At 49.0% G+C, this 14,695-nt stretch overlaps 1 protein-coding gene and 1 long non-coding RNA gene across 7 annotated transcripts in view; one reads left to right on the top strand and one right to left on the bottom strand.

The window, feature by feature from the left end:
• Positions 1-914: 914 nt before the first annotated feature.
• LOC113887171 lies at positions 915-5,126 on the bottom strand. The gene is made up of 2 exons (XR_003509658.1): positions 5,038-5,126; positions 915-1,431 (listed from the first exon to the last, which is right to left on the bottom strand). It is a non-coding gene; the product is annotated as an uncharacterized LOC113887171 (long non-coding RNA).
• Positions 5,070-14,695, top strand: part of NLGN4X (neuroligin 4 X-linked) — a 393,440-nt gene continuing 383,814 nt past the window's right edge. Inside the window, exon 1 of one of the 6 annotated variants that reach the window (XM_027534108.1) lies at positions 5,070-5,611. The gene's annotated coding sequence lies outside the window, so the exon portion shown is untranslated. Of the gene's footprint in view, positions 5,612-6,105; positions 6,186-6,424; positions 6,523-7,659; positions 8,196-14,695 lie in introns of those variants that run through there. The other 5 variants (XM_027534112.1, XM_027534111.1, XM_027534109.1 and 2 more) reach the window with 5 other exon arrangements.

Here is a 14,695-nt window from a genome sequence, read left to right as displayed (position 1 = left end):
ATGATAGAAGAAAATAAATATGTATATAAATCATATGTAAGTTTCTTCTATTATTAGATTGTATATCTATTGTGTACATATAATGTATTAAATAAGTGATCAAAATAGTAAGTTCTTTATGCATATGAGATATACAGCTCTTTTTGGTAAAGGGTGTTTTCATGCATATTATCTCATTAGCCATCCCGAGGGACCCACAGGAGAGCTATTTTAATCTCTGTTTAAAGGATCTATTCCCTAAAGTTCACCGACCCTAACAGACTTTCCAGTAGGTTACAGCTACCACAGATCACACACTTGATCTTAAACTGGGTCCCCTAAGTCAGTGTACATCACCTTTCCCTCTACTGGCTGTGTCGCCCAAGTGTCTTTCTCTGAAAACTTGTGAGGAATCCCTAACTGTGCCATCACACCGAATATGACAGCAGATGGGATTCGGGAGCACGTGTGAGCATGTCATAGGGATAGGAGACATCATCTTTTTCCTCCAAGACATAAAGCCATAGGTCTACAAAATTAGGTTATTAACAGAAGCAAACGTTTATTTACAGCATCTTACATGCCTGAGCCCTGTATCAGTTATCACAAGGATATCATGAGGGGATTGCTTTCATCTGCTCCACGTCACAGAGGCAGAAACCCAGACAAAGCATCTTGGCACACGCCCCGAAGGTCACAGGCCACTGGAACCCTAGGAATCGAGTTTGGGAATCTGTGTGCAGCTTGCCACAACACTCTACAGCCTTCTCCACCTTGTGGGCAGTAAGCCTCAGATATCAGTCAGTGGACAGCCGACTCACCTCAACCCAGCGATGAAAACCAGGTCCTATCAACAAGCGTGTAGTTGGCTGGAAAAGATGAACTCCTAGATTGCAAAAGTGAAGAGCGACGTTTCAAAGTACATGACAGACGCCACCAGTGTCTTCAGTACTTTATTCATAAGAACCATTGCGTATTTTATTCATCAGAACCATACATTCTTACGTATAAGAAACAAACCCCAAAAGGGATTAATATTAGCCCATCACCTGGACAGAAAACAGGTTTTGTCCTTTACGGGTCTTCATGTTCATTTTGTTATACAGATGGATACAGATAGCTATCTATGTATCCATCTGTGTATCACTGTATGTATATAGGTATCTATCTATCTCTCTGTCCATGCATCAGTCCATCCATCTATCCAACCTTCCATCTTTCTATCCATCCTTCTATGTATTATCTATTCATGCTTCTATCTACATGTCATTGCTTCCCAGCAGCTCCGTAGATAAAGAATAGGAGACCGGAGTTCGATCCCTGGATCGGGAAGCTCCCCGGGAGAAGGGAATGGCAAACCACTCCAGTATTCTTGCCTGGAGAATCCCATGGACAGACGAGCTTGGCGGGCTACAATCCACGGGGTCGCAAGAGTCTGACACAGCTTAGCGACTAAAGAGAAAGAAACAAAGACAAACCCAACATCATCCAGAAACAGTAACAGGTTTCGTCAGTCTGTTTGCCTACCCAGGTATCTATCTATGAATTAATCTACATGTCACTGCTTCCCAGTACCAAGCAGAAATGGTAACATACTTGTCAGTCTGTCTGCCTGTCCATCTTTGTATCTATCTATGGCTATGTATCTATGTGTTGATGTATGTATCTGTCTGTGACCGTGTGTATTTATCCGTGTGTTGGTCTGTGTCTCTGTCTGTGACTGTGTATGTATCTGTGTGTTGGTCTGTGTGTCTGTGACTATGTGTGTGTATCTGTATGTTGGTCTGTGTCTCTGTCTGTGACTGTGTGTGTATCTGTGTGTTGGTCTGTGTCTCTGTCTGTGACTGTGTGTGTATCTGTGTGTTGGTCTGTGTGTCTGTGACTATGTGTGTGTATCTGTGTGTTGGTCTGTGTTTCTGTCTGTGACTGTGTGTGTATCTGTGTGTTGGTCTGTGTATCTGTCTGTGACTTTCTGTGTTTGTATCTGTGTGTTGGTCTGTGTGTCTGTGACTGTGTGTATGTATCTATGTTTTGGTCAGTGTCTCTGTCTGTGACTATGTGTATGTATCCGTGTGTTGGTCTGTGTATCTGTCTGTGACTGTGTGTGTATCTGTGTGTTGGTCTGTGTGTCTGTGACTGTGTGTATGTATCCGTGTGTTGGTCTGTGTATCTGTCTGTGACTATGTGTGTGTATCTGTGTGTTGGTCTGTGTATCTGTTTGTGACTGTGTGTATGTATCTATGTGTTCATCTGTGTATCTGTCTGTGACTGTGTGTGTATCTGTGTGTTGGTCTGTGTCTCTGTCTGTGACTGTGTGTATGTATCTGTGTGTTGGTCTGTGTCTCTGTCTGTGACTGTGTGTATGTATCTGTGTGTTGGTCTGTATATCTGTCTGTGACTGTGTGTATGTATCTGTGTGTTGGTCTGTGTCTCTGTCTGTGACTGTGTGTGTATCTGTGTGTTGGTCTGTGTATCTGTCTGTGACTGTGTGTATGTATCTGTGTGTTGGTCTGTGTCTCTGTCTGTGACTGTGTGTGTATCTGTGTGTTGGTCTGTGTCTCTGTCTGTGACTTTCTGTGTTTGTATCTGTGTGTTGGTCTGTGTGTCTGTGACTGTGTGTATGTATCCGTGTGTTGGTCTGTGTATGTGTCTGTGACTGTGTGTATCTGTCTGTGACTGCATGTATGTATCTTATGTGTTGGTCTGTGTGTCTGTCTGTGACTGTGTCTAGGTATCTGTGTGTAGGTCTGTGTGTCTGTCTGTGACTATGTGTGTGTGTATCTGTGTGTTGGTCAGTGTCTCTGTCTGTGACTGTGTGTGTGTATCTGTGACCGTGTGTATTTATCCGTGTGTTGGTCTGTGTATCTGTCTGTGACTGTGTGTGTATCTGTCTGTTGGTCTGTGTGTCTGTGACTATGTGTGTGTATCTGTGTGTTGGTCTGTGTATCTGTCTGTGACTTTCTGTGTGTGTATCTGTGTGTTGGTCAGTGTCTCTGTCTGTGACTGTGTGTGTATCTGTGTGTTGGTCTGTGTGTCTGTGACTGTGTGTGTGTATCTGTGTGTTGGTCTGTGTGTCTGTGACTATATGTGTGTATCTGTGTGTTGGTCTGTGTATCTGTCTGTGACTGCGTGTATGTATCTTATGTGTTGGTCTGTGTGTCTGTCTGTGACTGTGTCTAGGTATCTGTGTGTTGGTCTGTGTATCTGTTTGTGACTGTGTGTATGTATCTATGTGTTCATCTGTGTATCTGTCTGTGACTGTGTGTGTATCTGTTTGTTGGTCTGTGTGTCTGTCTGTGACTATGTGTGTGTATATCTGTGTGTTGGTCTGTGTGTCTGTCTGTGACTATGTGTGTGTATATCTGTGTGTTGGTCAGTGTCTCTGTGACTGTGTGTGTGTATCTGTGACCGTGTGTATGTATCCGTGTGTTGGTCTGTGTATCTGTCTGTGACTGTGTGTGTATCTGTGTGTTGGTCTGTGTGTCTGTGACTATGTGTGTGTATCTGTGTGTTGGTCAGTGTCTCTGTCTGTGACTGTGTGTGTATCTGTGTGTTGGTCTGTGTATCTGTCTGTGACTGTGTGTGTATCTGTGTGTTGGTCTGTGTGTCTGTGACTATGTGTGTGTATCTGTGTGTTAGTCAGTGTCTCTGTCTGTGACTGTGTGTGTATCTGTGTGTTGGTCTGTGTGTCTGTGACTATGTGTGTGTATCTGTGTGTTGGTCTGTGTATCTGTCTGTGACTGTGTGTATCTGTCTGTGACTGTGTGTATGTATCTTATGTGTTGGTCTGTGTGTCTGTCTGTGACTGTGTCTAGGTATCTGTGTGTTGGTCTGTGTATCTGTCTGTGACTGTGTGTGTATCTGTGTGTTGGTCTGTGTGTCTGTCTGTGACTATGTGTGTGTGTATCTGTGTGTTGGTCAGTGTCTCTGTCTGTGACTGTGTGTGTGTATCTGTGACCGTGTGTATTTATCCGTGTGTTGGTCTGTGTATCTGTCTGTGACTGTGTGTGTATCTGTGTGTTGGTCTGTGTGTCTGTGACTATGTGTGTGTATCTGTGTGTTGGTCTGTGTGTCTGTCTGTGACTGTGTGTGTATCTGTGTGTTGGTCAGTGTCTCTGTCTGTGACTGTGTGTGTATCTGTGTGTTGGTCTGTGTATCTGTCTGTGACTGTGTGTGTATCTGTGTGTAGGTCTGTGTGTCTGTCTGTGACTATGTGTGTGTGTATCTGTGTGTTGGTCAGTGTCTCTGTCTGTGACTGTGTGTGTATCTGTGTGTTGGTCAGTGTCTCTGTCTGTGACTGTGTGTGTGTATCTGTGACCGTGTGTATTTATCCGTGTGTTGGTCTGTGTATCTGTCTGTGACTGTGTGTGTATCTGTGTGTTGGTCTGTGTGTCTGTGACTATGTGTGTGTATCCGTGTTGGTCTGTGTATCTGTCTGTGACTGTGTGTGTATCTGTGTGTTGGTCTGTGTGTCTGTGACTATGTGTGTGTATCCGTGTGTTGGTCTGTGTATCTGTCTGTGACTGTGTTTGTATCTGTGTGTTGGTCTGTGTGTCTGTGACTGTGTGTGTGTATCTGTGTGTTGGTCTGTGTATCTGTCTGTGACTTTCTGTGTGTGTATCTGTGTGTTGGTCTGTGTGTCTGCGACTGTGTGTGTGTATCTGTGTGTTGGTCTGTGTGCCTGTGACTATGTGTGTGTATCTGTGTGTTGGTCTGTGTGTCTGTGACTGTGTGTGTATCTGTGTGTTGGTCTGTGTGTCTGTGACTGTGTGTATGTATCTATATGTTCATCTATGTATCTCTGTGTCATCGCTTCCCATTACCATCAGTCAGGAAACAGTAGCACTTTAGTCTGCCTGACGCCCAGGGAATCGCTACCACCGCTGGCGCTCTCGCTCTCGCCTAGCCCGGCAGGAAAGGGTTAAAGCTGTTTGCAAATACAGCGGCACGTTTGCCGTCTCCGAAGGGTGCCGGAGGAGCGCAAGAAGCTCTCACCTCCCCCCCCGCCACCCAACCCCCGCGCTTCGGGCACTGGGGGCCCGGGGAGACGCGGCTCACCTGTTCCACCACCCCGGCACACCCGGGGAATCTCTCCGTTCCAGCTGGTTTGCACTGGGATTAGCTGCTCTTTGCAAGCGCTTTGTAGCTGCGGATTTGGTTTCTGTAGTGACGGGGCCGACTGCGGAGATCTATTGGCTGCTGGCTTTGTAAATTTCATTCAGTTTGGTCCAATAGCAGAGGGCGAGCTGGGAGCCATCAGGACCTTTCGCTTCAATCTCTCTCTCTTTCTTGCATCCCGGGTCTCTGTCTCTCCGTACAGAGCGCTTATTCAGACCTCACGTTGCCCTTCGAGCTCCGCCTGCGTCCCCGTTTCTTCCTGCCCGTCAGACTATTTACGCCACAAACACCGAATTTTCCTGCCAAAGGCCGGGGTCGGTGGTCCTCGCATTCCTTTGGGGACGTGGGTTGGGGGTGGGGGACGGTGTGCAAATCTGGTTGGGATTCGACAGAACCCCAGGCGGCTGGACTTATACACATCCTCCTGAATCATAAGCATCAGTCAGGGTTCCCTGGAAAAATCTGGATGCCTAACAGGAACACTCAGAACCGATGCGGCTTCTCCACGGCTGAGGTAGGTGCCGTTTTAAGATACACGTCTCTGGGTTATTTTTCATTTAAAGCCCCCTCCCCTCCCCCCTTTTTTAACGATTGGACTCGTGTGTGCATCCCAGAAAAAGATGCTAGTAAGCCTGATTGCTAACGTTTGCGCTTCACTTCATCCGATATTTTTTTAAAATTATTTTTTCCCTCATTTTGAAAATTTGAATAGGACTTTCATCTGTCGCTCCATTTCTTAGGTGTGGGTGGGAGTGTGGACATGCATGTCGTCTGCCAGCTCCGTGCACATCTCGACACAAACGTTATATTATTATTATTATTTTTCTTTTGACTTAGAAAAATCGCGATATACCACCGTGGGGTTGGAAGCCTTTTGGCTGCAGTCAGCTGTTTGAACGGCGCCGGGGCCGTGTTTGCTGTTTACAAAGTAGCGCTGTGTTACATACAAATAAACAGAGAAGAGTGTGGCCGAGAGAGGAAGGGGGAGAAAAAAAAAATATATCTGCAGTACAGGGAGAGAAAGACCGAAGCGCTAGCTCTCTGCAAAGCGGGACTGGTGAGGCAGCCTGGAGGACTTAATGGAAACTGTGAGCAGCCACGGCCTTTTTTTTTTTTTTTGCCTTCCTCCTTCTTTAAGGAAAACTGTCAGCTGCTACCTCCTGGGGTGCATTTTATTTTATTTTATTTTTTGGGTTAACCAGGGAGAGGGGGAAAAAAAAAAAAAGCAGGCTTGGCTGGGTTTGCATTAACCGATTTTCCTTTTTTTTTTCCCCCCCTCCCTTCGTTCCTCTGCTGGCCTTGAGAGCAGATGACGGGCTTGTGTGATGCACTGAATAACGCGCGTGACTGATTAGGACCGGGCTGGGGTTTGCTGGGCAGCGACCCGGGGCGCGCTGGAGACCCCGGGGTGAAGACGGATTGATGGTTAGCTCCGCGCGGTTTCTGCCAAGCTGGGGGGGTGGGGGTGGGGGAAGAGGGGGGCGGGCTACCTGCACCCCTCAATCTTCTTCCCGTGCGTGTGGGCTGGGAGAAAAAGCCAGCGGCGAGAGGTGGAGGGTGTTGAGGGGAAGCGAGTCGGGGGCGGCTGGTGGCGGGGGGAGCTGGTCTCACTGCTTCGGGGAGCTGGGTTGGGGGGGTCTGGCCTGGACCTGTGCGAGGGGCACGCGGCTCCCGCGCGCAGCACGGTCCCCAAGGCTGCCCGCTTGGCCCCAGGAACCACAAAAGTTGCTTTAGCAGCGGGCACCCGCGCGGGGCGCTCCGGGCCGGGGTCTCGGGTTGGGGGTGCGGACGGACCCCATCCGAGCCCCTTGGAGGACCCCGATTCTCTAGAGCAGAGCCCACTCCCCCGCCCCCCATCAGCACCACCACCACCACCGCCGCCGGGCGCGCGGCGGGCCAGCCCTTTCGTCCCAGGTAGGGGCTGGGGGTCTCGGGAGTCTGTGGGATCTGAGGACCACCCCCACAGACTGGGGCCCACGGAAGCGCCCCACACCCCGACCTAAAAGCCGGCGGCTCTCCTCCCACCCTCCCCTCCCCACGCTTTCAATCCGATTTCGTCCCGACCACCTCCTCGTCCCCCCCACCCCGCCCCGCAACAGCCACCCCCACCCCCCCCCCCAGCCAAGGCATTCCCGCGCGCCTCGGCCTGGTTACGCCGCCACCTCCAGCGGGCGGAACTGGTGGCCAAGACCCGCCGCCTGGGCGGGGTGGGGGGGGTGGTGGCTGGAGATGGGGCGGCGGGGAGGGGGGTACCCGGAGGTGGGTGAGGGGCTGGGAGAGCCTGGCAAAAAGCAGCCCCCTCCCCAAGGCGGCGGCGGCGGCGGCGGGCCGCCCCCCGGGCCTGCGTGGCCGGACCTGCGGGCGCGCGGGGTGGGGACCGGGGCTGGGGAGGTGTTGATGGTGGTGGTGGTGGTGGTGGTGGGGCGGGGGGCGGGTGTGCGCCGCTCGGCTGTAGACGGTGCGGGGGGGTCGCGAGCTCGAGGAAGGAGGAGAGGCTGAGGTTCCCCGGCTGCAAACCACCCCCCCAGCCCCCAGGCACGACAGTTGCCTGCCCCCCTCCGGCTCCCCAGGACGCCCGCCGCCTCCTCCCGGCGCGCACGCATCCTTCCGTCTCCCAGACGCGCCCCTCTCTATTCCCCCCCTCCCCGACCTGGACCCCCGGCTGTTTTCCTCCCGCCGAGAACCCGGGAGGCTCGCCTTCTCCCCTCCAATCCTCCCGGGCGGCCTTCCCGGGTTGCGGAGGTGGGGGGGGGGTGTTGCACCTCCAGATCCGGACGCGGGTACCCCGCGCAGCCCTGGGCCCGGGCGCACCATTCCGGCGCCTCTCTCTCTCTCTCACACACACACACACTTCACCCGATCTTCCTGCATCGGCGGGGTCCCGGGGTCCCCGCCACCACCACCCCTCCCACCCCCTCCCACCGGGGGCCCGGCCGGGGGACCACCCTGGGAACGGACGTCCGGCCGGGAGGACTAGGGGCGCTCGGACGACGTCCTCTGCATCTCTCCCGCCACCCCTTTTCTCAGCGGGGTTTGATTTTTTTTTTTGGCTGCGGGTTTCCTCGGCTTCGGACTCATTCCTCGGAACCGACCAGCAGGTGTGGGCCTCTTTAAAAAAATATATATTTTTTTTTACTTTATTTCTGGAGCCACCAGGTTGCTATTTTGGGGCTGGCGTGGGGGAGGAGGGCAGCAGGCAGCGTCTCGGGGGTCCGGGGTGGGGGTGGACCCCCCCAACCCCATAACCTGGAGCTGAGGCTGGCATCTCGCGCGCGCCCCGGCTGCGCGCGTAATGTATGAAAGCCGGAGCGCGGGCGGGTCCCTGGGCGAGCCCGTCTTTCAGGTGGACCCAACTTAAGAAATTTGGGGTGAGGGGTGTCGGGGGCGGGGGGCGGGGGGGGGAGCAGCGAAGTAAGCAGGTGCTGTCCTTGCGAGCAGGATCCACAAGGGGGTAGTGTGGCTACTTCCTTTCATTTTGATTTGCCTTCTTTTTCTTTTTCCTTTCCTTCTCTTTGGTCAGTGGGGTGAAATAGCTTTCTGTGATATCCTATAGTTTTGGAAAGGATCCACTGGCCGGCCCGGTTTCCACCTTCTGAGCGCGTTCCATTTTCCCCGTGTCCCCATGCGAGGTGGTGCCGACCTAGCATCTTTTCTGAGTCAGGCTTGTCCCCTGATTTGAGGAACAGGACGCAGAAGGAGGTGGGGTGGCGGAGAGAGAAAAAGGAAGAAAAAAGTTTGGGGAGACTTAGTGATCCTCACGGGGCCGATTTTCCAGTCCGTGGAGGTCTCTGCAGGCCAGAACAGAAGCGCAGGCGTCAGGCACCGTCTGCTGGGCACCTCCTTCGGCTAGAAATGAAACGACCGGGGTGTCGAGACCTGACTTCCCGGTGGAACAAAGCAACCTCAGCTGCTTGGGAGAGCGCCCTGATTTGAATGGAGATGCTTTAGCGTTTTTCCTCGGGGCTGACGGAGTCAGGGGAAATGGTTTTGATGGCCCCGAAATCTGCATGTGTGTGGGGGCACATTGGGGGTGGGGTAGGGACTGGTTGCAGGCCTCCCGTCCGCTGTTGGGAAGAGGTTACTAGCGATCTCGAAAATACTCCGGGTTGGTCCCCGTGTTTGAATGCGACACAAGGTGTGTGTCTGGGAAGCCGGGCGTTTGTGGCACATGGTTGCATTCATCGTTTATGTCCAGATTTAAAATAAAATTGAATTTTAGAAACGTGCCCCGATATTCAAAACAGAAGCGTCTCACAGAGGCCTCTGCAAATAATTTTCTCCCCCAAGATGAGAACCTCAGTATTGTATTACCCAAAGAAATGTAATTGACAATTTTTAAAGAGTATTTTCCTTGACATGGAAGAAAAGAAAAATGAGGGCCAGGATGTAGCAAGTGGAAAATTACTTCATCAGTTTTAAATCACTGGATTAAAATGACATGTTAAATTTTTTGGAAACCAGTATGATTTCGAGCGGGGAGTTAATGATCATTGCTTTTTCATAATAACGGCCGTGCTTTGATGCTGTTTGCAAGGCGTTTTGACATGTTTTTCTTTGGTGGAAGAATTGTTAATGTTCCTTTGTATTTTTTTTTCCCAAATAAAAGAATGCTGAATGTACATTTAGCCCTAAATCCAGCTATCCAGGTAATTTTTTATCCCAGTCTTAAGAATAGGTAACATGCTCCATAAGTGAGGAACTGCTCCATAAGAAGCATAAAGCAGGTATGATCCTGTGAAATTCACAAGTGAATACATGTGCAGAATTGTCAAGTTATTTCTTTGGCCTGGCATGTAGACCGACAGCAAGTATATGGGTGTTTTTCTTTTATTTTTGAACTTGGCCTTTTCATTTTTTTTTTTTTTCCTTTGCAGTAATTTGTGGAAAGCTTCTGGTTTCCATACAAAGACTAGAGTGTTTCCTGTCTGTCTATACACATTTTGTTGGTTTCAGAATACGCAGGCAACTCTGTAAGAACCCTTTAGAATATTGGGCTTTGACGCCTGGACCACAAAACAAAGACGCAGAGACGGTTCTCACAAAAGTAAATATTCAAGTGCCTGGAATCTGGCAGGGGGCTCACCGGTCTTCCGTTTTAATTGGTACTCCAGATTCTGAACCTTTGTTACAGCCTGGGTATTGTGGACTGTACAACCTGTAGACAGAGTTTATGTGATTCAAATGAAGCGACCCTGTGAAAATATTTAAAGTCCTTTAAATGCCCTCACTCTGAAGACAGGCTTCTCTGATGAAAACAGATTTTAAATCCCAAACTTGATGACAGTTGATTTTTTTTTTTTTGGTATGTGAAAGTCAAGGGCAAGGACCAGATTTTTAATATATCAACCACGACTGTATTCTTTCTGAATATTCTCCATCCTTCACAGCATGCCTTTATTTTCAAATGAGAGAAATATGTTCAGCTTTAAATCAGTTCCTCAATTAAAAAAAAAAAATTCTGGATGCCGTATTTTTTTTTTTCCAGAAGTGACACTTCATCGTCTGCTTAAGGACTTTAAAAAATTTCTGAGACAGGCTATGCCTTCTAACGTAGCAACAGCTGATTTCTTCAGCGTGTCAGCTACCAGTTTCAAATAAAATATTCCGCTTATGTGCAGAGATGGGGAGACAGTGAGGCTCTCAAAACTGAGCCCACGTGGTTGTAGGCAATTAGGTCATCTGTTGTGGCCTGTAAACCATTCATGGGCCATTCATGGCACGAATATTTTCCAGTTTTGTAATTTTTTTTTCTCTCTAAACAACCTACATTTGGCCTTTCAAAGCCTCTTCTGTTCTTTGTTCAGTGGATGGCAGGATGGGAAATCCTTCCTCTTATTTTCTTGGAGACGGGCAGATTAGTGCAAATGAATAAAGGAGAGGGGGGAAAAAGTTGTGGTTGCTGTTGTTCATTTGCTAAGTCGTGCCCGAATCTTTGCGACCCCATGGACTGCAGCACAGCAGGCTTCCCTGTCCTCCACTCTCTCCCCAAGTTTATTCAAACTCATGTCCATCGAGTCAGTGATCCCATCCAACCATCTCATCCTTTGTCGCCCCCTTCTCATCCCACCTTCGATCTTTCCGAGCATCAGGGTCTTTTCCAATGGGTCAGTTCTTTGCATCAGGTGGCCAAAGGATTGGAGCTTCAGCATCAGTCCTTCTAACGAGTATTCAGAGTTGATTTCCTTTAAGATTGACTGGTTTGATCTCCTTTCGGGACAAGGGACTCTCAAGAGTCTTCTCCAACACCACAGCTCAAAAGCATCAAATCTTTGGCACTCAGCCTTCCTTATGGTCCAGCTCTCACATCCACATGTGTCTACTGGAAAAACCATAGCTTTGATTATATGGACCTTTGTTGGAAAAGTGACGTCTCTGCCTTTTAATGTGGCGTCTAGGTTTGTCATAGATTTCCTTCCAAGGAACAAGCATCTTTTAATTTCGTGGCTGCAGTCAACGTCCGCAGTGATTTTTGAGCCCTAGGAAAGAAGTTGGCAATTTATAGGCTGCGAACAAATATCTAGGCTGTGAGAAGGATTTATGTCTGCGGTGGGCATATGACACAAAAATGAAATAAAAGGCTCGTAAAATCGGTGCCCGAGTGGAGAATATATCCAGGCCACTTGGGGCTCTGATTTCAAACTTAAGACATTGACTGTTGAGAGCAACTGCCCTCGGTGTGCAGGACTCTGGAGCGCCCTCTGCCTGTGGATATGGGCCAATCAGTTTCCAGAATGAGTCTCTGAATCAGTCCTGAACGTTCATTGGAAGGACTGCGGCTGAAGCTGAAACTTCAATACTCTGGCCACCTGATGGCGAAGAACTGACTCTTTGGAAAAGACCCTGATGCTGGGAGAGATTGAAGGCAGGAGGAGAAGGGGACGACAGAAGATGAGATGGTTGGATGGCATCACCGACTGGATGGATGGATGTGAGTTTGAGTAAACTCTGGGAGTTGGGGATGGACAGGGAGGCCCGGCGTGCTGCAGTCCATGGGGTCACAAAGAGTTGGACATGACTGAGCGACTGAACTGAATCTGGTCCAAACTTCCCCTCCCTGCTCCCCAGAAGGGATGCCTGATAGAACAGAAACCAAACCTCAGCAAACATAAAGTATACATTTTAAGATGAAGTATTATTGAATTGATTCCAGGAAAGAAAAAGTGTCTTAGGAAAGGCGTGAGAAAGAGAAAACCCCGTAGGGCCTCATTGGAAGACATCTCAAACAAGCAAGTCTTGATTTTAGGATGTGTTCTGCGTAGCTGTATCTGACTCTTTGTGACCTCCAGGCTCCTCTGTCCATGGAATTCTCCAGGCCAGAATACTGGAGTGGGTTACCATTTCCTTCTCCAGGGGATCTTCCTAAGCCAGGGATTGAACTCAGATCTCCTGCATTGCAGGCTGATTCTTTACTGTCTGAGCCACCAGGAAAGCTCTTATTTCAGAATGGTATTCAGGAAGTAGCAAGGTGCTTTTACAGGTCTTCAGAAATGAGGATGAGGAACCAGAGCTCTGGTGGTTTTCTTTAAAATGTGTGTTGTGTATAATGGTCTCCCATGAACAGATGACAGCCTTTAGGCTGACAGTTGGAACTTCTTGGTTTGACATGTCGATATTGGTGAACATTTTGGTTTCCAGAGGCTCATATCACATTGGGTGATGAAGTCATCATTTGGTCTTGAGGCCAGCACCCCAGCCATATCTTTGTAATCTTAGGAAAATGTTAGTAGCTCAGTTGTGTATGACGCTTCGTGACCCCCATGGACTGTATATAGCCCGCCAGGCTCCTCTGTCCCTGGGATTTTCCAGGCAAGAATACTGGAGTGGGTTGCCATGCCCTTCTCCAGGGCATCTTCCCAACCCAGGGTTTGAACCCAAGTCTTCTGCATTGGGGGCAGATTCTTTACTGCCTGAGCCACCAGGGAAGACCTTTTTATCTTATGGCATTGTGGTAAGAACATGGGAAAACAGATGTACCCTTTCAGCTTGGGTTTCAGTGTATCATACAGTCCCGTGGGCTGTAGCTACAATATTACACAGCAGGTCTGGAACATCATCACCTTGCTTTGAAAGCGAAAGTGTTAGTTGCTCAGTCTCATCCGACTCTTTGCAAACTCATGGAGCATAGTCTGCCGGGCTCTTTTGTCCATGGGATTCTCCAGGCAAGAATACTGTACCTAACCTTGATAACCATGGATTTGTTACCTGCCATTTCCTCCTGGCCACGCCCATTCTAGTCTGAAATTCTGTGCACTTGACTCTCTGTAGGTTCCTGTAAGCACCCATCCCCCGTCCTGACTCATCTTCCTCTTCTTTTTTTTTTTTTAAAAAAATTGAAATATGGCTGATTTGTGGGGCTTCCCTGGTGGCTCGGATGGTAAAGAATCTACCTGCAGTGCAGGATTCCTAGGTTCAGTCCCTGGGTTGGGAAGATCCCTTGGAGAAGGAAAAGGCAATCCACTCTAGTTTTCTTGCCTGGACAATCCCATGGACAGAGGAGCTTGGTGGGCTACAGTCCCTGGGGTCACAAAGAATCACACACAACTCAAGTGACTAACACTTTCACTTTTCACTTTTCCTGGTTGGTTTACAAAATTGCGTTTCAAGTGTACAGCAAACTGATTCAGTTATACATACATAAATATATTTATATATATATATAAATATTTTTTTTTGCAGATGATTGCAAAATAATTGAGTATATAGTTCCCTGCACTTTTCAGTAGCTCCTTGTTGTTTATCTATATTATATATAGTAGTGTGTATCTATGTGGCTTCCCTCGTGGGTCAGGTGGGAAAGAATCTGCCTACAATGGGGGAGACCTGGGTTCGATACCTGGGTCAGGAAGATCCCCTGGAGAAGGGATAGGCTACCCACTCCAGTATTCTTGGGCTTCCCTGGTGGCTCAGCTGGTAAAGAATCCGCCTGCACTGCGGGAGACCTGGGCTCAATCCCTGGGTTGGGAAGATCCCCTGGAGAAGGGAAGGACTACCCTGTCCAGTATTCTGGCCTGGAGAATTCCACGGATTGTATAGTCCACGGGGTCGCAAAGAGCTGGACGTGGCTGATTGACTTTCACTTTAGTGTGTATCTGCTAATCCGAAACTCCCAATTTACCCCATCCCTTTTCCCCTTTGCTAACCACTTTTGTTTTTGTTTGGCTGATTACGACTTTTTTTTTTTTTTTGCGGAGGTTGATGATGGGGGGAAAGAAATTGTATTCTGCCAAGTGCAGTCCTTTGAAATGTGGAATTTCACTTCCGATTTTTCTCATGTTAGAAAGCAAACTTGTTTAAGCTTTGGAATCCTTTAAAAAAAAACCAGAACGAAGGTGACAGAAACTGCGATTGGCAGTGATGAGAGGTGTGCACTTGCAGCCCGTGATTATTTTTGCAAAGCACGGAAAAGAGCTCCTTGCTTGTGTTCTTACAGCGGTGATGGGACTGGAACATGGTGTCATTTTCCAGGTCTCGTTTGTCAGTATCACCAGTGTTTGGTTCATAGACACAGCGGGGAACATGGATCGGGTTACCTTGACTGTCCGCCAGCTATGAATGCTCAGCCCGAGGCGTCAAACTGCGGTCTCGGAAACCACTAGCA

Source organism: Bos indicus x Bos taurus, chromosome X (genome assembly GCF_003369695.1).
Source record: "Bos indicus x Bos taurus breed Angus x Brahman F1 hybrid chromosome X, Bos_hybrid_MaternalHap_v2.0, whole genome shotgun sequence".
NCBI lineage: Eukaryota > Metazoa > Chordata > Mammalia > Artiodactyla > Bovidae > Bos > Bos indicus x Bos taurus.
This window is presented reverse-complemented; position numbering and strand designations above follow the sequence as displayed.